Source organism: Papaver somniferum, chromosome 3 (assembly GCF_003573695.1).
Source record: "Papaver somniferum cultivar HN1 chromosome 3, ASM357369v1, whole genome shotgun sequence".
NCBI classification, from domain to species: domain Eukaryota; kingdom Viridiplantae; phylum Streptophyta; class Magnoliopsida; order Ranunculales; family Papaveraceae; genus Papaver; species Papaver somniferum.
The window spans coordinates 102,975,426-102,994,337 of NC_039360.1; the positions used below are offsets into that span (position 1 = coordinate 102,975,426).

The window sequence follows — 18,912 nt, forward strand, 5'->3', positions numbered from 1 at the left end:
AAATAAAGATAAAGATAATGAAAATAGAAAATAAGACACAAGATTTACGTGGTTCGATCAATGTGATCTACATCCACGGTGTTAGGGATCTTCACTATGATTGTTTGTAATTACATATGGATTACAATCGAGACTGCATTAACGAGTATTTAGAGCTCTTGGTTGAAAAGGGAAGAAGAAGATAATAATACCAATTCTCCTATTTCTCTCTCTAAATGTGTATCCTCCTAAAATGTGTATCTCTTTCTGATTATCCCCCTTTTCTCTATCTTTCCTTTATCTTTATATAGGTATTTACATAGTGGATGACAACTCATATGTGGTGGGGTACAACTAACATTTCTCATAATTTCGTATCTTGCTTGTAGTATTTTTGCAAGCTTACAAATGTTAACCTCGCAAACATCCTAAATTTCGCACGATGATCATACTTTTCTCATGTTTAAGTTGATGTCATTTGTTGTGTCATTTCTGAAGTCCTTCTGTGATGCCTTCGTGATATATTGCTAGTAATTTCGAAAGCATGTCGTTGCGAGATTCTGATCCTACACCTGTCTAGGTTCGCGACGCCCGACAATGCCTACCTAATGTAACAAGTATCACAGGAACACACAAGAATTACCAACCTCATTGTTCCTCAATGCTGGATTAACTAAACATTAATTAAGATTAAATAGTCTCTAAACTTTTATCGTAACTGGTGCAAGTCTTATTAATTTACTTCGTAAAATATTTAAATAGTTCACATCATTTTAAGCAATTTAGTTATCCGAATTATTTATTTTATTTTTATTTATCATTATTATTGTTGCTAAGTAATCCTTGAATTGTAATGTTAATAAAAATTATATTTTGCTAATATTATCCTATAATTATTATCCAAGTGATATCTAATAACGCTAAATTTTATAATAATTATTATGATATAATATTCTTATTTGCTTATCTAATCAAAAGTTATTTTCTTAATTAGATTATCACTCTCATTATTGTAGTATCAATTTTTCCTATTTAATTACTAGCGTAATTAAAAATAGCCAAAATAACTACTTAGTAAGGATTCTTAGTTAAATTTTATTAAGCCTGAATCTTGTAAATATAATTCTACTTTCTCGTAAAAATTATTATAACATATTTTATTTATTTAGATTAAATTTTTATAATATATCTTGTTAATCATTGGCATTAGTATTTTAATATGATTTAAGTTTTGAGTTTGCATAAAATTTTAACATGTCTTAATAGTGTTAGATTTTTCTATTAATTGTCTATAACTATTTAATTATAATTTATTTATGGTCGAATTATTATTTAAACTACTCTTACCAATATTATTGAGTCTCAAAAATATTATTAACATTTGCGTATTTATAAACTGTTGATTTTACACAAAAGTCAAAGTGCTCAATAACTTTCTATGCGACTTTCAAGATTTGTCATTAAACTAATCTCACTATTTTTTCTAGTATTGGATTGTGTACGTGCTCATACTTTTTAGGCTAATAACTCTCTAGTGTTTATTAGAAAAAGTTACTGGTGTACCCTACGATTTTTACTTTAATACATAAATAAACAATCACACAAACAAATCAAGCAATCAAATAATTCTTTTTAATTATTGATAGCTTTTAGTAATTAAGATTTATCTCACAACCCAACCCAAGTCTAAACTAATCTAGTTTACTAACTGGTACTGGCTATTTCTATTCCCATGTAAGATCTAATAGTGAGCTCTGATACCAATACTGTAGCGCCCCCTAAGCTAACAACTGACTAAACCAAGAGATTAACTAAATAAAGAGGCACTAAGAATCTGAATCATATAGTTAAGCATTTTACTAAGGAATCTGCTATAAACTAAACCCAAAACTAACCCCGCTCAGAAATATATATACAAGATCTTTTCTCAAATGATACATATACAATAGTCATTTGGTTTACAAATAGAATATACAACATAATAAACATATCAGATTATAACCAACTAAAGAAGTCAACTTCTCGGAGATTTCGCTGCGCAACTCTGGTCTGTCTCTGAAACTGAAAGTGAGAATAATTAACATTTAACTTCTAAGTAATCATACGCAAGATTTGGAAAACAATACATGTTTTCGGAAACATTAAATAGTGATCAAGTCACTAAAATAAACAAACATGTGTATGGACAAACTCCTTCGTCGAACAATGTATATATTGAGTGTCGACCACTTCCTTACACACCCTATTATCCTGTATGGTGTTGACCAATTCCTTACACACCTATTAAGCATAAAAGCAGAATTCATGTAAATATAAATGAAGGAGCGTATCCTATACACCTAACAATTTCCTAATAGGTGTCGACCAATTCCTTACACCTATTAGGCATAGGAACGGAAATTCTTATTTCCCATAATAATTAATAATGACAAACAAAACATCACGGGTCCTTTCCAAACCATGGAAAGATTAACAGAATCAACAGAATTATCGTAAAACAAGTTGAACAGTGCATATAATCTACAAACAGAAATGCATGCTTTGTTAAACTTAAACTTTTGTAAAAGAAACAACAATGATTACCATAGAGTCAAATGTATTCCCACCTCTTTTTGATGACAAGCCACGCCTATCTCGAGATCCACGATCCACCGGTTCATCCTTTGAATCGATCGTTGTTAATATAAACTAACTGTTAACCACATAAGAACTCTAAGAAATTATCCAAAAGGCTCACACAAGGCTCATAAATAATCTCATACAATTCTCTAGTTATAGGCTAAGTCAAATATTTAATGGTTCTAGTTTTACTAATGGTCAAATAACTTAATAGTATGTAATTTTGGTATAAAATAATATCTACTTATCCAAATAGGGTCAAACTGGGTATCATAGGAAAGCCCTCGAAAAAAGATACAACTTTGAAGAAGGATCCGAAAGCTAATTCGGACCGTAAGTGGTCCGAAAACTCAAAATACTAATTCCGGTCCTAAACCTGGCCCACGAATCATATCGACCCGGCCCTATTAAACGGCCCACTAACCCTGTCCATCTGACTCGGTCTGAGAAGTAAGTCAGCTAGTCTGACTCATATGACTCGCTGAGTCAACACAGTCAACTCGATTCATCTTCTTCAACATTTCCTGAAATATTTCCAAGTGTTCAATTCTGAAACGCAGTTCATGATGTCAACTTCTAGGGTCTCTAGAATATTTATTACCAGTCCAAATTAAACATGCGATGGCTCTGTAGATTCCCGAAATCACCCTCTATAACTTTTGATTACTGAATATTTTCCAAATATAACTCGAACCTATCTAGAACCTCTCCTACATATGACTACTCGTGTCTGCTAACACAAAAACACAGCTGCGACGACTACTTTTCTATCAACGATATCTCACTCGTTGCTAATCGGATTGGTACAAACTTTATATGTACAGAATCACAACAGTATATACTACAATTAACGTTTATAGAGCTACGTCAAATTCTTACTATAACGAACCTAAACAAGTGTAAAGAAATAGAGCAGAGAGCATACAATGAACACATAAAATCATGATTTGTCATCACTCTTGGTTTATTCTCTATATCCAAAGATTACCCAATCCATTACTAATATACATGAACATATTTGTAATCTTACCTTGATTGTTTAACATGTTTGCATCATCCATCTCTACCATCATAAATAAATAATCCATCATGATCTCTATACTTAATCAACACCATCAAATCCATATTTCAACAACTAGAACTCCCCTTCTTTTGTTTTCTTTCTTTCTTTCTTTCCTCATGCCCTTTGAACGATTTTCTTTTCTCTTCGTAATATACTTCATCTCAATCCAACACTAGCTCTCTGTTTTTGTTGTAAAGCAACACCACCACCTTCTTTTCTCGGTCACACGTGAAGAAGAGATAACGTGGAAGGTTTGTTAATTGAATTATATTTACACCCCTTATACACCAAAGGCTATCACCAATCCTTAAGGTAGGCTAAGGGCTAACCATATTTAAAACGTAAGACCAGTTAACGTAGAGGTCCTGTCAATGGTCAGTCAAGTACGATTGACTTTTTTCAAACATCCACATCCAAAACTCCGAGTGTGATATCTTCTTCGTCCGGTATCCGAATGACACGTTCGAGTAGCTCATTTCGCATAACTTTTCGATATTTATCCAATGGTATTACTGTCGTATTATGATCTTTGTTAGATTAATCTCTATTAATTAACGATCGCGCGTGTTAGACTAATCGAGTCATTAGCGGCTAAAACTTCTCTTGACCAGCCTAATAGCGTGGACGAGCTTGAGGGTCCTTACAGTAATGGTGTCTACAGATCAGGAAATAATGGTTGGTTGCAGTGTCAAATAGAAAAAATTGCTTGGTAACAGGAAATCCACAATAATCTGCTCCTTTTGTGGACAATCAAATCATGATAAAGATACTTGTTGGAGATTCAAGAGGAAAAACAAAAGGATCACCAAAATTCAAAAGAACATGCAACGAGTAAGTTTGGATAAACATATGCCAATGAAGAATTCCAGAAGAGGTAAGAAATCTGTTAGCACAACCTACGGTGACAAGCCACGGAAAAATAAAGGACGTAAGTGTTTTTCCCGTCCAAACACCAACTAAAGTGGTGATGTTTGCCTTCTCATATCTAACTTGAGAAATATGAGAAGTGTTCCGAAAGTGGGTCAAGTCAAATTTCTTGTATGTTTGATAGGAAAAGATTTTTCTCACCCACAACCAAGAGTAAAAATTAAGAGTGTAAACCTAAAAATGAGTTGATTAACAATGAAATCATATGAGGGGTGTAATGTAGGATTTCCTGCAACTACATAATGGCTCTAGAAATAGGGAATTTGAAGATTATATTAGAAAAAGCTGAAGATTGATATTGAGATTTGTGAAAATTTAGAGTGATTGATTAAGAATTTTCCATAATTTCTTGCAATATTATTAACATTGAAGAAATGGCTAGAAGAAGAAATACATCCGAACAACCGACTACTGTTAGAAGAAGCAAAAGAATTGCTGGAAGAGAAAGAAGTGAAATGGGAGAATCTACTAGAATCAGAAGTAATAGAGAAAATCAAATTCAACCACCAATTTAACAAACACTAGTTCAAGGGAGGAATACAGATTATGATAGGGTGAGCATACACACTTGGAAATCAAATTCGGCAGAAGAAGTAGAAGAAGAGCAACAAAACAGAAATTATAGAAAGGAAGAGAGAAATCAAGAAGTAGATAAAGGAATAATTCATGGAGATGAGGAAATTGGAGCATTAGAAACATTGAGACGAAGAATACATGAAGAAAGAAGAGCTGAGGCAGAAGAACGTGCAAATTTAACAAGGCAAAATCACGAATTAAGGATGGAGAATATAAGACTGAGAAGTATTACAAAATCATATTCAAGATCGACTAGAAGAGAAATGAGGCGAAACTCACCCACAATGAATGCTGGAAACAATATTCAAGAAGAAATATCAAATCCTAATGAAGAATATCGCGAAAATAGAGAAAGAGCTGATGATCATTACGTTCCACAAAATGAAACTTTTGATGATGGGAAAAATGGTGGAAATCAAGAGAACGAACAACATCAGGGACGAAATGACCAAGATGGAGAAGGAAATCGAGAGGAAGGAAGAATAATTTTACATGTGAGAGAAACTCAAAGAAATCAACAGACAATTGAAGAAGAAATTGAAAGACATTATGCTGACCCAGCACGTTTAATCTGCGAACGTGAAAGATTGAGAGCGGAAATGGAAGAATAAAAGATTCAGGAGACAATTCGCCGGAATAATCATGACAATCGAGAAAGAAGACGTACACAAAACTGGAATAACGGTAATCTCAATGAGGAGTATGATAGAGTAAAGAGGATGGCTGAAAGACAGCGAATTGAATTGATAAGAAATGAACAAAATCATGGAGGGGAAAATGAAAGGCATCATCATATGCGAATTCAAGATAAAGATGAGGAAGAGAATCGCAGAAAAAGAAGAGATGAACATAATGAAGAAGAAATGCAAAATTTCGCGAGAGAAGATAGACATGAACGCAGAAGAAGAGAGGCGAAATTAAAGAGACCAATGGATCAAGATTCAGGTGTAAATAAACAAATCTTGAAAGAATTAGAAGAAATGAGAGGAATGCTAAATAATAGAGGAGAAGTAGGTAGAAGACAATTGGATGAAGCAATAGAAGAAGCTGCGAAAACTACATTTACAAGGGAAGTACAATTAGGAGGAATACCACCGAAATGAAATTTTCCCGCATTAACCAGCATTTTTGATGGAACAACTTGTGCAATTCAACACATTAAAGCCTATGTGAGGTGTATGTTACAATGGGAAAATCATGATGCCGTATTGTGCAAATACATTGCTCTAGAGGAAAGACAAAATGAAATGGAATCATATTCAGTTGTGAACACCAGCTCACAAACAGCGAATGCAAGCTTATTACCCAAGCTAATAAACACAATGGCGAATACTTCGCAAGTACAACAAGAGAAGATGACAAGTAACAATCAACAGAAACTGGTAGTTATGGGAAGCCGAGATCAAGAAGAGTATGAAAGAGAAAGAAATTTCTACAATCATGGAGGAAATAAAAAGATTCAAAGACTCGATCAACCGCAAGAAACTTATGGAGGTCAAAGACAAAACTATAATAGAGGACAAGGAGGTCACAAGGTAGTATGGGAAGAAATCAAGATGCCACCTATAAATGCAAGTGTGGAGAAGATATGGGAGCTATAATCATGATGGAGAATATACCAACACCTTGGAACATGGGAATGGAACCACCTCCAAACCACAAAAGTCATGAGTTTTGTTCTTATCATCATTTTCATGGACATACCACAAATGATTGCATAAATGTAAAAAGAATTATTTTGAGAATGATAGATCAAGGAAAACTAAACGACTTTCTGGTAGGGAATCCACAATCTCAACCACTGCCACCACCACCAGAACATCACAAAATGAATACGATGAAAAAGAAAGAAAACATTCTTCATAGAAGTTGGTGCAAAAGCAAAAAATCTATTCTGTAACTCTATCGTATATTCGTATAAGACAATTGAAGATTTTCATGATAATGTTTTGAGTAGAGTGTTCGCAAGAGATAATGATGGAAGAGAAATTATGAATATTGCGAAAATCTCGCCACTAGAGGAATGGCAGAAACAGATCATTTCTGACACCGCAGAAGAAATTCCCGAAGGAGAAGAGGTGCATGACAATCCATTGGTAGTGAAGTTAGAAATTAATCCAAAACCGAAAGAATTTGAGGATGATGAAGCTGAAGATTCATGGGCAATCAATAGAATTCTAATTGATACTGGAAGCTCTGTGAACATCTTATTTTATCATACTTATAAAACCATGGGTGGAAGAGATGATGATCTTATACCATCAACATATAAGATATATGGTTTTAATGGTACTGCTAACAAGCCTAAAGAGGAGGATACTATGCGAATTCCATTGAAGGGAATATCTTCTGAAATCTTATTTTGTGTCGTTGATGTAGAATCACCCTACAATGCGTTAATTGGTCGACCTTGGCTACATGGGATTCTATGTATAGCTTCAACTTTTCACCAATGCATCAAATTCCCTCACCCAAATGGTGTAGGAATCATAAAGGGAGATTGGGTTGAGGGAAAGAGGTGTTACGAAACTGAGATAGAATCTTGCGAAGGAAGAGAAAACAAGAAGGAAAATTGGCGACACAAAATCAAAGATACACAAAAAAGTGAGAGGTTGATGGTGGATACAATCGAAAGGAAAGGAGAAGAGATGTTGCGAAATTAATGCTAGCTCAGAATAAAAATAATGAACATACCACTACTAAGGAAGCAGTAGCAGAAAATAATAAAGAAGCAGAGGATGACCAAGGTAATAAAAGCAAGAAATGTATGAATGATTAAGTTGTTGCGATACTCTCGCAATAAGCAAAATTCTCAAAAATATATTTGATTAAATGGAAAAATTGAGATTGCGAAATTCAGATACAATATGATGGTTTGCGAGACTCTCTCAGAGATAATGAATCTTACAGAAAGTAATCAGAGAAAAATGACAAAAGAGAAAGAGGCGAACCTTTATGGCGTACACCCTAGTTCGCGAATACAATTTCGCAAGAGGCAAATGTAAGACTTAAAGTACGTCATATAAGGGGGTACCTATTGCATCACTCAGGGAAAGGCTACACCGCCACCAGAACCTGAGTCATGGAGATTTGGGGTCAATGAAGCCCATCCGGGAGAGGCACCTTGGATTCTCAACTTAAGCATATGACTTAGGTGGACGACTAAGGTAATAAGGACTCTTCCAAGGAGTGCAGATCTGATAAAGGCGCCGAGGTACACGGTTGAGTCAAGAGTGCCAGAGACGTTTGAAGCGTACTCTGCCATTCTTGACAAGTCTTGTCTTATACTGCACTCGTCCTGAAGAAAACCCCACTTAGGGTGCAGTATCGTAACCATAAGCCCTATAGGTAAAAGGGATAAGAGGCTGCGGAAAAAACTGGTTGTTAAGACTGGATGGGAGGAGATAACCTTGTATGGTAGAAGTACGCCTCCTTGAAGGGGCAAACAGGGGGGAGATAAGGGCGGCACCCTCCATTAGGGAGCTGATAAGTGTCTTAAGACCCAAATGTCATGAGGCTTTTTATTTGCAAGGATATTAAGGCTTGTCATATTTGTGCAACAATCCTGAAGAGGCAATAATACAAAAGATAAGGATAAGACGAGATCAATGGGTTTTCGCATGAAAGTGCGAAGACGTCATGCGATTTCGTCGCAAGACGGCAATGTCATGTGGATTCATTTTCGCAAGAATATTTAGGCCTGTCATATTGTCGAAACATTCCTGAAGAGGCCATAATACTAAAGAAAAAGTTAAGGCAAGATCAATGGGTTTTGCATGAAAGTGAAAGGACGTCCTGCGATTTTGTCGCAATGACAAGAGGTGGCATAATAAGACCTTTAATTAGGAAGGCAAAATAAGACCACACAGGAATGAGATTTTGAAAAGAAACAAAATTCACTTCGCATAAGATTGCGAAGTTATACAATAAGAATTTTTTTATGAAATCTCTCACTTGGATTCAAATAACAAAGGCAAGTATGGGAATGAATGAAATTAGAAAATGTTATTTACCTCCATATGAGAGATTTACTCAAAGATTCAAGAATTAATGATTATATTGATTAACTGTATTGCAAAGAATAATTGTTTTAATTAATGCAGGTCAAAATGAAAGAAACACAAATATACAGAAAGAAAAAATAAATGTACAAGTATTACAAAGAATCAAAGAAAGAAGTAAAGACTATTTCTTAGTTAATCCTTCATTATCTTCATCATACTTGTTTCCTTCTTCGTCTGCGTCAGAATCTTCATCACCATCAGAACTTTCATCACTATCAGATTCTTCATCGTCAGCTTCGCTATCGGAGATAATTAAACTGGGAGTATTCTGGGGGATTTCTTCCAAGAGACAAGGATAATCAGAATGTGGGATATTATGATCGTCACAAACCATTTGGATAGTTTGATTGCGAAAATGCATAGCATCATTCTTAAAATTCGCAACAGTGATCTTGATTTGATTCTTTAATCTAGAATACTTGTCGTTGCGAGAAGAAAGATTCTTTGCGAGTTCCTCCTTTTCAGCTTCAAGTTCTTCAATCTTTTCACGATATCTATTTTCAGAATCTGCGAACAAAGACAATCAATTATTAACTTGATGAGAATTCATAAGAAGCAAAAGATTAGTAAAGAAGAGCAGTTATAACCTTCTCTGTCAGAAATCATATCTCTAATCAAGGCTGTATGCTCAACTTGGAGACTAACATTTACACCTAAATCTTTTCTAGCATCATCTAAGATTTTCGCAGCCCAAACAAATTCATCCTCACTACTTATAAGAAGACGAGAACGAATTTGATTTTCCCTTTCGCAGAGTTCGATATTCTTGCGGTTAGCTTCATCTCGTTCAAGTTGAACTTCAAGAAGAGCCTCTTGGAATTTCCAAAGCCTTGGCACCTTGATCAGAGATGCGATCCTTATCATCTATGAGACCGCTAATTTTGGTTCTTAACTCATTGGTTTTCTCTTTAGAATCAAGAAGGAGACGCTTAAATCGGTTGGCTAAGCCTAAACTAGATCTATGATCAATTTCTAAGAGGCGAAATTTAGATCTAAGCTCATTTAGAGAAAGAGATGAAATTCTATCATTTGAGAAGCTATTTAAGGAATTGTTAAGACGTTCAAGAAGGGTATCATTATCCAAGGCATTAGGAAATGAACGAAGAAGGGTAGCTTCATCAGAAAGACCATAAATGTCTGCAAAAAGGATCATTTAAATAAGATAAAACAACAGGATGAATGAATAAAGGGAAAAAGAAAAGTAACATACCGTAAAGCTGATTATTAGCTTGCTGAAGACTAGAAATTTTGTTCTTATACGAAGAAAATCAATTTCTAATTGTCTATTTTTCTCGCGAAGACTTTTAACTTCATCTTCTAATTCTTCATTCTTTTTGTGAAATTGAAGATTCTTCTTTTCAAGATTTTCATGTCTTCTCTCTAGATCTGAGGCAACAGCAAAAAAAGCTTTTCCAGCCTGCGAAAAAATATAAAAAATATTAATATAGAAATAAATTTTGAGTTATAACAATGAAGAAGTAAAAGGATAAAAGTATACCAGACTATTTAGAGAATACAAGAAGTCGGGAGTCACTGATCTAGAAACCCCACGAAGAGAGCTATCACCATCCAGTAAAGGAACATCGCAAAGGGTAGCGAGAGATTTGCAGGTATTTGCGAATTGGCTATCTCCCATTCCTTGAAGAGAATCAGAAAAGAGACCAGAGAGCTTAGCCATAGAAGATTCAGGTGGAGATCTTCACTTGCAGCAAGATATCGTTGTCCTCATCACCCTTGTCACTTTCGGAATTTTCGTGAGGAAGAATATTTGAAGGAGAAGAAGAACGAACTTTCCTTTTCTTTGGAGGAGGACCAGTTTATTTTTCCCTGCGAAGAGCACCTTTACCTTTATCACAAATCTTCGCAACATCGGCAGATTCTTCTACTTCAGCAATAATCTTCCGACATAGATAGAAATAATAAATGGAAGTATGGAAGTAACAGTATACTGTTTAAAATCATAAGAAAAAATTTCTTACCTCATCTGTGTATGAGCGAAGAGCTAACAGAGTACTAGACTTCCCAGTCCTGTTATAACTATCTTTCAATTTTTGAATCTGCGGAATGTCGCAAGAGTTAGCGAACAGAATAATAAAAATCAATAAAGAAATATAAAGTGAGTTAATCGGGAAGAAACATACCTCTTTATCCTTTTCGGGCCAAGAGAAGACCCAAGGTTGATAAGCAGCGAGATTCGCAAGAAGAACATTTGACCCAGCAATGTAGGGTCCTTTTAGCATTAAAGGAAAAACACACCATTTATCATCATTGGATTGGCGAGGAGTTTTGTTTTTACCATAATGCCAATCAATATCTTGCATGAGAATTTTGGCTTCATCAATGTTATCTTTTCTCTTTAAGCGAATACCCCAGCGAGTATTCTCTTTCTTCATGGAGATAAGTTCATAGTTCTCAAAGAAATTCGCTACTGTGTATTTTTCAGCAACTATCTCTAGGTTTGCGAATTTAGGATCCCTAAGTTCTTTGGAGTAAAGAGATCCTCTACCAGCACCACGATTAGCGAACTCTAGCATCATAGGGATGCAGTCCCCACCCAGTTGGAAGATAGCTCGCGAAAATCCCGAGTGAGCGAGAATTTCATTAAATAAAGGAAGATCTGGGTTATAAAGAGGAATAGGGAGACCTGCGAGAATCTGACCTAGAGGAATTATGATTGATTGATCATCACAATACTGATCAGAGAAAAGTTTGACAGAAAGAATTGATTTGGCATTTTCACCAGGAATGGTGGAGAGTGTGAAACCTTTATCAGCAAGATCTTTTTGGACATCCTGTAAATTCTTTTCATATCTATGACCACTTGGAGCCATGTTTGAATATAGAGTATGGGAATGTATGAAAAGTAAGAGGATTGAAGGAGGAAAGAACTACAACAGCAGAATTTGCAGAAGAATAACAGAGTTGCAGAGACGAGAGAATAAAAATAGAAGAGAAAGTAAAAAGAAAAATGGAAAGAAGAGTAAGAAGAGTATATAAAGTAGATTTTTTTTTACTCGAAGAAATAAACATCATTAAGACGAAGAGACGTGAGCGGTTGAAAAGTAGTGGTTAAAAAAGACGTGTCAAGAAACAAATAGAAAAAAGAATACGTGTGATAAATGCAAAATATGAAAAGATGAACAACTGCGGCATTTCTCACATCATTATATACTTTGCAGAGAAGATATGAGAAGAGGCAAGATATAGGATCAGAATCTCGCAACGACAATGTTTCAGCGAAATTATCAATGACACAGCACAACAGCGTCGCAGAACAGTTTCAGAAATGATTAAAATAAATGACGTCAGCAAAGATCACGAGAAAGATATGATAGTTCTGCGGAAATTAGAGAGTTTGCGAAATTAACATTTGTAAGGTTGCGAGAATATCGCAAAATATACCCGAAAATAAAGGACAGATTAGCTGTCATCCACTGTATATTTCTTTATAAATAGTCGTTCGAGTTGTAAAGAAAGGGGAGAGATCTTTTTTGAGTAAGAAAAAAGTAAATAGGAGAGAGAAAGTTCAGAGCATAGATCATTCTTGATTTCTTTATCTTTTCTTGTAAGAACATTCAAAGATTAATCAATAAAATTAAGAGTGTAAACCTAAAAATGAGTTGATTAACAATGAAATCATATGAGGGGTGTAGTGTAGGATTTCCTGCAACTACACATTTCATGGCATAAACATCGCATACACATTTCATAACATAATAATCACATAAGAATTATATTCGCATAAGTACTTTACAAAACTGTACGTAATAATATTGCAGAATTTCGCAATTATATCGCAGAATTTAGCAGAATTATTCAGGATTATTCAGAATTTCACAGGATTATTCAAGAATTTCGCAAGATTATTCAGAACTTCACAGAATGATTCATAATTTCGCAGAATGATTCAAAATTTCGTAGAATGTGTCAGAATTTCGTAGAATATGATTCTTCCGAATGATGTGATTATCTCGCTCAATTATTTCGCACAATTATAAGCAACTTGAAGAGATTATACTATTGCATGAGCACAAAACATGAGACAGAGGCAAGATAAGAATGAAGAAACAATTCACACATTCAATATTTTCTCAAGGATTCTACCCTCATAGATAAAGAACAGAGGCAACTATGGATTACCAAGAAAACATTTTATGTTCTTTATATTCTCGACAAGAATCACCAAAAATGGAGTAATAATTTCGCATGAACAGAGGCAATACTTATTATTTTCATTCAAGGACGGATATGTCTTATATTTCGAGGATTGAATACTTCTTATACTTCATCAAGGATACTTCATGCTTCTTATACTTCATCAAGGATACTTCATGCTTCTTATACTTATTCAAGGATACTTCATACTTCGCATACTTCAAAAGATGATACTTCTTATTTACTTCGCAACATTCCGAAACTTCACAAAAGAATAGAGGCAAGTACGTACTTTTCAAGTCCAGTATTCTTTCGCTCGTTCCTTCATCAACAAAGATCAAAGACTACTCCAACATCACGTATCTCGCTCCAACAATTACAACAACGGATTTTTTCCTGAAGATCTCTCTTCAATCAATATTCAAGAAAAAAGAGGCAAGATGTAGGATCAGAACTTCGCAACAACGACATTCTTGCGAAATTACTAGCAATACATCACGAAGACATCGCAGTATGATTTCAGAAATGACATAACAGATGACATCAGCTTAAACGTGAGAAAAGTATGATGATCGTGCGAAATTTAAGATGTTTGCGAAGTTAACATTTGTAAGCTTGCGAAAATACCACAAGCCAGATCCGAAATTAGGGGAAATATTAGTTGTACATTAGCTGTCATCCACTATGTAAACACCTATATAAAGAGAAAGGCAAGAGAGAGAAAGGAGATAGATAATCAGAAAGAGAGACACACTTTAAGAGAGGATACATTCTGTAGAGAGAGAAAGTCGAATTGGTTGTATTATTATTATCTCCTTCTTCTTCCTCCTTCAAGAACCTAGAGCTCCAAATACTCATTAATGGAGTCTCCATGTAATCAAGATGTAATTACAAATAATCATAGTAAAACCTAACCCCGTGGATGTAGATCAAATTGATCAAACCACGTAAACCTTGTGTCTCTTTACAATTTTAACATTCTTATCATCATTTTTATGTTTAGATCTACAAATTATTACAAGGGGTGTGTTGTAGGATTTCCTGCAACTACATTTTTGGCGCTAGAAACAGGGAGTGAGTAAAGGATTTATCCTTCCTGTAACTTGTTGGTTCAAGAAATTTCCATGAAGATTAGCTACTGTTCATATTTTTCTAGATATACAAAATTTAGGTTCAAAAATGGAAATTTTATGGAAGAAATCACGCTTTCAGGGAGTAAACATCATCAACAATTCAAAGACATGAAAAGAGTGAGAGAAAAAATTAGTTGTTGTGGTGAAATTTAAGGAAAAAATGGAAGTTTCAGTTGAAGATTTTCATGTTCAGGAGAAAGAAAGAGGCATTTTGTGAAGAAACAAAGGAAAGACGAAGATAATGATAAGAGTCAGAAGTTCTGATTTCTGTCACAAACAGAAATTCGCACAGATGGTTCAAGGCTGAGCGAACAACAAATAGGTCACGGGTTCGAATTCGCAGAGACACATTTTTTCATTTTCTTCTCATCTACATGGGAAAATAAAAGAATAAGGAAAAAAGTTATGAGTTAATTTCGCAGATAGGTCCTTGCACAATTGGTCCAGAGAGCATTATGTGCGTTCGTGGTCGCAAGTTCGAATTCGCCTGCGAACATAGTTTTATTCTTTTTTACAGAGAGCGAGAAAATGAATAATTTCGCAATATTGTTTCATTATTTCGCAAACAAGAGGCAGCACAATTGGTCATGTGCAAAGTTTATGAGCTCATTGTCGCGTGTTCGATTCCCACCTCACGCGTGCCTTTTTCGCATATTTATATTTAAGCTATTAAGGGTGAAGATGAGGATAAAGGTTACAGTTGTTTAGTTATTTCGCATACCAGAGTTGTCACAGATGGTTCAGTGTGATACTTCACAAGGAGAATGTCATGGGATCAATTCTTGCCACTCGCATATTTTTTTTTTTGATTATTTCGCATGAGAGAGTTCGCATACTTGGTTCGCACAGAAAATAGTTGATGATTATTTCGCACAGAAGAGAGTTGATGATAATTTCGCAAAGAAGAAGCTTGCACAGTTGGTCAGGAGGCATAAATGCAAGCAGCAGGTCGCGGGATCAATTCTTGCTTCTCACATGTTTATTTTTGTTATACGAAATTTATACAGAATTGTCTCTCACACGGTTGGAATTTGATTACTTCGCAAGACCTTTGATTATTTCGCAAGAGAGGCTTCGCACAGTTGGTATGGTGCGAGAAAATCCAAGAAGTAGGTCAAGGGTTCAAGTCTCACTTCTCACACTTCTTTTTGTTGCGCGAAATTCATACATTTCAAGTCACTTATTTGACAACAACAGCGACTCACATGAAAGATAAGTACCACTTCCTTGAATATTTTACTTTATACTAAGAACGAATAAAAAGATTTTAGATTTGATTTACAAAAATTGATTCAATCGCACGATAACAAAAATTTCAAGATTTCAAAAATTACTAAGATTTCAAGATTTCAAAATTACAAAAAAAAAAAAACACGAAAAAATTCGATTTATATATATTTCTAGAATATTTCTTTTAAAGAAAGTAAAAGATTTTTGATTTGATTTAAAAAAGGCGGTATAATCGCAGAATTACAGAAATTTCAGAATTACAAAGATTCCACAATTACAAAAGAAACCGAGAAAAATCTCGCACAGATCAATTTATGTATTTCTCTTGAAAATTTGCTTTGTTTCAAATTAGAATGATATCTAACATAGAGAGTAGTAAGAGGCAAAATAAGACCTTCCATCAACATGCTGCATAAGACCTCATTAGGATCATTTCCATGAAAGATGTTTATCGGATGAGACGAAACAAATTATACAAAGGAAATCAAAACAAAGAAAAACGATTTGAACTTGCAATTAAATGAAAATTTTTGATAAAAGAAATGTATTACAAAGATTTCACAACTACAAAGATTTCAGAATTATAATGTATTGGAATTTCTCTTGAATATTTATTTTGCTTCAAATGATATAATATTATCAGAATGAAAGAATGAATGAAAGAGATGACAGAAATGAAAAGATGAATGAGAGAATAAAGAAACGCGAACATTTCGCAGAAACAAAGAAACGCGAACATTTCGCAAAACGCGAATAAAATTTCGCAGATAGAGGCGAACCTTTATGGCGTACACCCAAGTTCGCGAATAAAATTTCGCAAGAGGCAAATGTAAGACCTAAAGTACGTCAGATAAGGGGGTACCTGTTGCATGGCTCAGGGAAAGGCTACACCGCCACCGGAACCTGAGTCATGGAGATTTGGGGTCAATAAAGCCCATCCGGAAGAGGCACCTTGGATTCTCAGCTTAAGCATATGACTTAGGTTGGGCGACTAAGGTAATAAGGACTCTCCCAAGGAGTGCAGAATCTGACCAAGGCGCCGAGGTACACGGTTGAGTCAAGAGTTCCAGGGGCGTCTGGAGCGTACCTTGCCATTCTTGACAAGTCTTTGCTTATACTGCACTCGGCCCGAAGAAAACCCCACTTAGGGTGCAGTCTCGTAATCATAAGACCTATAGGTAAAAGGGACAAGAGGCTGCGAAAACAACTGGTTGTTGTTAAGATCGGATGGGAGGAGCTAACCTTGTATGGTAGAAGTACACCTCCTTGAAGGGGCAACTAGGGGGTAGATAAGGGCGGCACCCTCCATTAAGGAGATGATAAGTGTCTTAAGATGCAAATGTCATGAGGCTTTTTACTCGCAAGGGTATTAAGACTTGTCATATTTGTGCGACAATCCTGAAGAGGAAATAATACTAGAGAAAAAGATAAGACGAGATCAATGGGTCATTACATGAAAGTGTGAAGACGTCCTGCGATTTCATTGCAAGACGGCAATGTCATGGGGCTTTATTTTTGCAAGAATATTTAAGCCTGTCATATTATCGCAACAATTCTGAAGAGGCAGTAATACAAAAGAAAAAGTTAAGGAAAGATCAATGGGTTTTTACATGAAAGTGCAAAGACATCCTACGATTTTTTCGCAATGACAAGAGGTGGAAAAATAAGACCTTTAACTAGGAAGGAAAAATAAGACCACATAAGAAATGAGTAAGCAAGCTAGCTTGTGAGAATTATTATATGTAAGCAAACAAGCTTGCGAATATGTACAAGGAAATGAAATTGAGGCAGTGAAAATGCCGCAGACTTGATATTATGATCATACTGTTATGAGATACTAATAGTGCAGGAAAGAGAGAAGATGAAAAACAAGTAAGAACTTGTGAAGAACAATAACTACACGAATAAGAATGCATACACTAAAGAAAAAGGCAGAGAAATAAAGAATGAAAGCAATTTAGAGATACATCAATTTTAAACGGAAAAATGAGTTAAGTAACACAAACATTAACTATACATTGCAATAGATAAGCATTCTCATCATACAAGCATCATACTCGCATCATAAAAGCATTGCATAAGCATTTTGTAGGATCAGAATCTCGCAACGACAATGTTTCAGCGAAATTATCAATGACACAACACAACAGCGTCGCAGAACAGTTTCAGAAATGATAAAATAAATGACGTCAGCAAAGATCACGAGAAATATATGATATTTCTGCGAAAATTAGAGAGTTTGCGAAATTAACATTTGTAAGGTTGCGAGAATGTCGCAAACCATACCCAAAAATAAAGGACAGATTAGCTGTCATCCACTATGTATTTCTTTTTAAATAGTCGTTCGAGTTGTAAAGAAAGGGGGAGAGATATTTTTTGAGTAAGAAACAAGTAAATAGGAGAGAGAAAGTTCAGAGCAGAGATCATTCTTGATTTCTTTATCTTTTCTTGTAAGAACATTCAAAGATTAATCAATAAAATTGAGGGGTGTAGTGTAGGATTTCCTGCAACTACATAATGGCGCTAGAAACAGGGAATTTGAAGATTATTTTAGAAAAAGATGAATATTGATATTGAGAATTGTGAAAATTTAGAGGGATTGATTAAGAATTTTCCATAATGTCTTGCAATATTATTAACATTGAAGAAATGGCTAGAAGAAGAAATACATCCGAACAACCGACTACTGTTAGAAGAAGCAAAAGAATTGCTGGAAGAGAAAGAACTGAAATGGGAGAATCTACTAGAATGAGAAGTAATAGAGAAAATCAAATTCAACCACCAATTCAACAAACGCTAGTTCAAGGGAGGAATACAGATTATGATAGGGTGAGCATACACACTTGGCAATCAAATTCGGCAGAAGAAGCAGAAGAAGAGCAACAAAACAGAAATTATAGACAGGAAGAGAGAAATCAAGAAGTAGATGAAGGAATAATTCATGGAGATGAGGAAATTGGAGAATTAGAAACATTGAGATGAAGAATACATGAAGAAAGAAGAGCTGAGGCAGAAGAACGTGCAAATTTAACAAGGCAAAATCACGAATTAAGGATGGAGAATATAAGACTACAGAATAGAAGATCGAGAAGTATTACAAAATCATATTCAAGATCGACTAGAAGAGAAATGAGGCGAAACTCACCCACAATGAATGCTGGAAACA

The 18,912-nt window shown here is 35.0% G+C and overlaps 1 long non-coding RNA gene across 1 annotated transcript; it reads right to left on the reverse strand.

The window, feature by feature from the left end:
• Positions 1–1,860: 1,860 nt before the first annotated feature.
• Positions 1,861–3,826, reverse strand: LOC113361527. The gene is made up of 2 exons (XR_003365166.1): positions 3,629–3,826; positions 1,861–2,040 (listed from the first exon to the last, which is right to left on the reverse strand). It is a non-coding gene; the product is annotated as an uncharacterized LOC113361527 (long non-coding RNA).
• Between the last annotated feature and the right edge of the window lie 15,086 nt (positions 3,827–18,912).